The 5598-nt window shown below is 36.6% G+C and overlaps 1 pseudogene across 1 annotated transcript; it reads left to right on the top strand.

Annotated features, from left to right (window-relative positions):
- The first annotated feature begins 2698 nt into the window (after positions 1–2698).
- On the top strand, positions 2699–3689 carry LOC149170080 (cell number regulator 6 pseudogene; annotated as a pseudogene). Its single transcript, XR_016259212.1, has 3 exons — positions 2699–2801; positions 2949–3214; positions 3453–3689. The product of XR_016259212.1 is annotated as a cell number regulator 6 pseudogene (transcript).
- The last annotated feature ends 1909 nt before the right edge of the window (positions 3690–5598 follow it).

Raw genomic sequence — 5598 nt, 5'->3', positions numbered from 1 at the left:
GATCTGAGCCTTTGATTAAGATTTAATCTAGGCCATTGGTTGTTCAACATAAATATATAAGAAGGGGCTTGAGAGTCATTTGGAAGACACACCGAGAGAATCTGGAAGAAGGAATTTTCGGAGAGTACGAGGCAGAGGGAGGACAAAAAGACGTCTAGAGGAAGGCTGACGCTGGCCCACGTAGTGTTGACGCAGAGGCAGCGCAGTGCTTAAGGGAATTCGAGTTTCTTGCTAAGGGAAGTCGAGTTTCAGTTGCCGGAAGCCGGGGTGTGAGTCAGGGAGGCAGAAGATCGAGTTTCTCAGTGAGCAGAGGATCCGAAAGAGGGGTAGCGTAATACCCAGCAAGGGTGGCACAAAAACTACCGGGAGTGACGCAGTCCTGTGCAGAGGCCACGTAGAGGGTGACGCAAAGCCTCGAGTTTAGTAGGATCAATCACTGATTCTCCCAGTGACAGGGTGAGATCATTTCACCATTCTTTTGTCCAGTATTCTCTTTGTATCGGATTGCTAGTTAAGCATCCTAGAATTGTAGTCAGATTTTCTCTTGCATAATAATAAAACCCTCAAAGTTGTTGCACCGATTTTCCCGCATTGGGTTTTTCTAGGGACGTGTGTCCGAAAATAACGGTGTTCTACGTGTTTATATTTTCCTTGTTCAATTTTTATGTTTCAAAATCATATTTAATTTGGTGTAGGTTGCTTCAGTAATTTACTTCAATGTTTCAAGAAGAAATCTGAAATAAGTTTGTAATGTAATTTACAATTTAGGTGAAGTAGATTCAGCTGGTTGCAGTAGGATTCCAGAGATTGTTAGATCTAGGAATTTTCACACTATGTATAGTGTCGCGGCAACAACAAGAGGTGAGTGAAGGAAATATGGTGAAAGATGCATGCTGTTGTGCTTCGAGATCTTGTTATGGTGCTCAATAGTTGGGGAATTTTTTTGTTTGGGTGTTCGCAATCATCTAATGGTTGTCAAAACTGGAACATTGTCGAATGGAATGGGTGCACAGAGTTTCTTTTTCAAAATGTTGCTTAGATGAAAAAGGCACGAGAAATGGTTAAATTTAGACGACATGGGTTAGAAAATTTTGGGAGTGAAATGCTGCGCAGACAGATAGAGAGATAGAGAAACGACCCAATGAATGTTAGACCAGGTACAGAGAATGACAGAGATCAGAATAGTAGGTGTTTTTGAGCAATTGGAATTATGGGGTTGAATGAACACCCTCCTTTGATGCTATTGTTGGACTAAGCCAATAATTGAATATATATGCATAAACACATTTTATTAATCAAATATACTTCCAATGATAGTTCACATTCCTCCCCATAACCCTTAATGGATTGCGCATCTAACTCTTGTTAAAATCACTCTGTAAAGATTGGATTGATTTGTTGTTTCATTGTGCCTTCGATGCCCTCATTGCATAGCTTTCAAAAGCTTTAGTTGGCGCTAAGCTAGTGGCCTTTGGCCTTGCATGACCGGACCCACTCCATTTGGGGTTACCTTGGAGCCATCAATTAAAATTTCTTTGGAATAGATGTTTTGGAGTCATATTGAAAAATTTATGTTATGGAAGTTGAATCAGTGCAACTTTTTAACTTTCAATTTTGTATAAATATGTGAGCAAGAGCTCAAGAATGGGTTCTCATTTTCCTCGTAAGCCGACAATCTGTAATAGTGATTTTGAGACATTTTAGTAGCTGGAGTTAATAAAACTTTAGAAAATCATTCATGGATGCAAAGCTATCTTCATTTCATGTGAGACTTATTTGGTTTGATACGTCTATGTCAATTAACTATTTATTTGTTCATATTCGTGTTGCTTTATAATTTTTTGCAAACTTGGTTTTGGAACAAGTATGTGATTGGGGCTTTACGTCTATCTTTGTTAATTTAGGTTTTTTATTGCTTAGAGCAATTTATTTCAATTTTCACAGTTAGCTCAATATCTTGATGGAGAGAAATCAAGAGTGAAGTTTTTGTACAAATGACTCTCAAGTCACCTTCTTTTATACTAAAACGTTGAGCATACATGGGGTTATTTGGTTGTTGGCCAACCTTGACGAATTGTCCCATAACACAAATAAATTCATATCTCCATGAATACTTATTGGAATCAGATGATCTTTAGATCAATCCTACACCTCTTGATGAGAGGAATCCAAGCCATAAATAAGATGACCCACATGGAGTTTGGCCCTAGTTGCCAATTTTAACAATCTTGCAATCTAATTTATCTTTTGATATTGTATGGATTAAGTATTACTAACTATTCAACTATTCATGTTCTTGGTTTGTCAAATACTACATTTAAATTCCAATTTCTTCTAATTTGTTCCTATTATTAGGAATTGCTTTCTGCATTTTGCTTTCCTTTGCAACCTTAAAACAAAAAACTTGTAAAAATTTTGAACTCCTAAAAATGAATCCAGTGGCCGGTGCCACAAATTGGAGGGTCCACCGATAAATGCATGGGGATCACATTTTGAGGGTTTTACCTAGGGAACCTTTGAATGTTCACAAGTGTCAAGAGGTTCCATAGTGTGCATTTACACAAAAGCGATGATGATATCGCTTGTATTTTTCATCTCCATGTAGCTTGGCATTAGGTGTGAATTTGATGCACGCATGTTAGTCTCTTAATGCTATTAAGCTGCTGTGAAACTTCTGTATTCAGAGGCGATGTCCTAAATGATATCTTTTACTCTTGTCTATTTTCTTGATGTGATTATATCTGTCAAATACTGTGCCAAATTTTATACGGTATCATGTTCGAAGAAGAGCAGTAATTATGGTTAGAATTGTGTAGTTCAGCCATTTTTGTATACAATAACAGCAAGTTGTTGTTTATCAAAGTGTTCTTGTAAAAATTATTGTATCTATTTTTCTACTTTGGGCTTGATAGTTCCATACATTTATTGTGTGTTCTATATTGTTTCAGTGTGGCTTGGGTTATTCTGTCCATGTGTTCTAATTGGACGTAATGTTGAGAGGATGAGGGAAGACACACCTTGGACAAGACATTGTACTTGTCATGCAAGTTTTGTAGAAGGTGGAATGGCTTTAGCTTTAGCAACTGCCATCTTCCATGGAGTGGATCCCCATGGCGCTTTCCTGATTGGAGAAGGTTTATTATTTGCTTGGTGGATGTGCGGCATTTACACAGGTCTGTTTAGGCCAGGGTTACAAAAGAAATACCACCTTCAGGTAATTTTTACCCTTGTGATATCAAGTTTTTTTTTCTGAATGTATACCTGTATATGCCCGAGTTGTTGCTGCCTCTGATTCCTGCGTAAGGAATGGGATGACATATGGAGAGCAGCTATATCTTCCACTGAACCTCATTTATCCCTGCTTACTTCCATTGAATTCAGCGTTACCCTCTTATTTCAAGCTTTAAATATGAGTTTACTAAAACACATCTTCTTTGACTTTGCTTTTGCAGAATTCACCTTGTGATCCATATGTTGTGCATTGTTGTATGCATTGGTGTGCACTCTGTCAAGAACATCGAGGAATGCAAGCGCGTTTGTCGGACAATGTTGTGATGCCAATGACCGTAATAAATCCACCTCTTCCCCAAGAAATGACTACTGAGAACACAAGCTCTTCTGCTGCTGACAACCATAACCACCAAAACCATGTACAGATGCAAGCACCTTGAAGTTGAAAGTGACATTTACATTCATTTTGGAGCTAGTTGAGGGGATCGAGAGAGGCAATGAAAGATTCTAACTTTTCCCGAGCAACTATTGATTCCGCTTCTCACACAGAAAGTCTTATGGAGGATGTTATCCTGGATATACGAAGTTCACATTACATTCACAGTATTGGAGATAAACACATTGCATTTTGTACCTACGGAGTTAAGAATTTATGAACTGTAGTTCTTCCAGTCAAGGTTATGTCTCTTGGTTTTTGTTGTGACTGAGGCCTCACAAATTTAGATATATGCATCATAATGTTTAAAAGAGCGTGAGTGTGGACACTAATAATTTGCCCAACAAAAAAAAAAAATTGTGAACTCGGCATAGTTTCTGTTTTGGTGGAGAGACTATCTTCGATTCTTTGCGAAAATGAAATACGCACCTCCTTGAATTACTTAATTACAGTGTTATTTTTTTATCAATGATGATGAACTCGTGTATAATATTGAACAAATTTCACATTTACTGTGCTTCCTTTGTGAATAAAGATGATTATATATTATTTTTGAAATACGTCAATCATTTTCAGAAAACGATGTTAAATGAATAGTAGATTATTTGCATGGTCCGTACCAGTTTTTGAATAAAAGATTAGTATTTAAATCTTTTCTCCATTGTTGTACATAGGACATTTTAGAAATATGATTATGAATATAAAATTGATGTTTTATATTGCCTTGTCAAAGTATATTGATATAATTTTCGTGAACAGTAAGGATTTTTCTTTATTTTAATATATTTCTAAAATACAAAAATTAGATATGGTACAGGATAGACATTTCATTCGCACCTTTATAGTGGTTTGTTATTTTTTTTTATACAGTGGGAAGTCTTGAATTTTTGTAACATCTGTAGGTATTCCGGCATGCCAAAGAGTTCTCCAAGTTGGCCTAAACAAATTAAAATAAAAAAATTATTGTTGCAGTGTAAGTCAGCAGCGAAGTGAAGGGGTGTGTCCCTTGGCTTATTTTATCTCATTCGACGAGTATAAATACATGATGTGACATTTCATTTTTATCATCAAGCAAATAAGTTTGCTCATCATTTCTGAGGTATCTTAGACAACCGCACATGTGGAGAAAAGGAGGATAAATTGATTGTTTTTGACCGAGCTGTTTCTCTTTGTTGACCAAATTTGACCAGGGTTGACCAAGCTGTAGGGGGGCTGAGTTTGACCGTGTTGACCACAGGAGCTGCAGGATGAAGGTTGTCTAGTTTGACTGCAGTTAACCACATATTGATTGCATTTTATCGTAGGAGGCATAGGGCCGAATTTGATCAGAGTTGACTGGTTTGGTTGGTTTTGACTAGTGTTATCTTGTTGTTGATTTTGACTAGGTTTCATTGACATTTTTTGACTTGGACATTGGCACAGACTTCTAGACAATTTGGATTTGTAAAACTTGTTGAAGAATAATTTTTCCTAAAAGAAAAGTTGCTGGGCTTTCTCCCAAGGTAAAATTGTCTCTATTGTGCATGTTTTTCTTTCTATGATCTTTACTATTTCCGCGGCAATCACTGTTGAGATTTTTCTTTGTATAATTGCTCAATGATATCAGTGGCATGAGATAATTGTTTGAAGATCATTAGGTAGTAATTATCAGATCAGAAAACTGGTTTCTACTATGCATCTTGTAGACAATTCAATAGGAAGACATTTTTTCTTCTTTTTATCTATTCAACTACCTCACCCTTAAACTCATAGGTAAGGGTAAGATATTCTTTATATTCAATGTTGTATAACAAGAAGATTTGAAGTCATTACAACAATATTGTAATATGAGCTCCACATATCACTTGTAGGAATGAAACTTGGGTAGAGAGGATAACAATCATTCCTACCAACCACCCCATAAATTCAATTGACTACAGTGGAAAGACTCA

The sequence above is a fragment of the Pinus tabuliformis genome, chromosome 4_2 (genome assembly GCF_031772625.1).
Source record: "Pinus tabuliformis cultivar Carrire ecotype Pingquan chromosome 4_2, CPIR1, whole genome shotgun sequence".
Taxonomy (NCBI): domain Eukaryota; kingdom Viridiplantae; phylum Streptophyta; class Pinopsida; order Pinales; family Pinaceae; genus Pinus; species Pinus tabuliformis.
The sequence above is the reverse complement of the archived record's forward strand: the minus strand, read 5'-3'. Positions and strand labels throughout refer to the sequence as shown.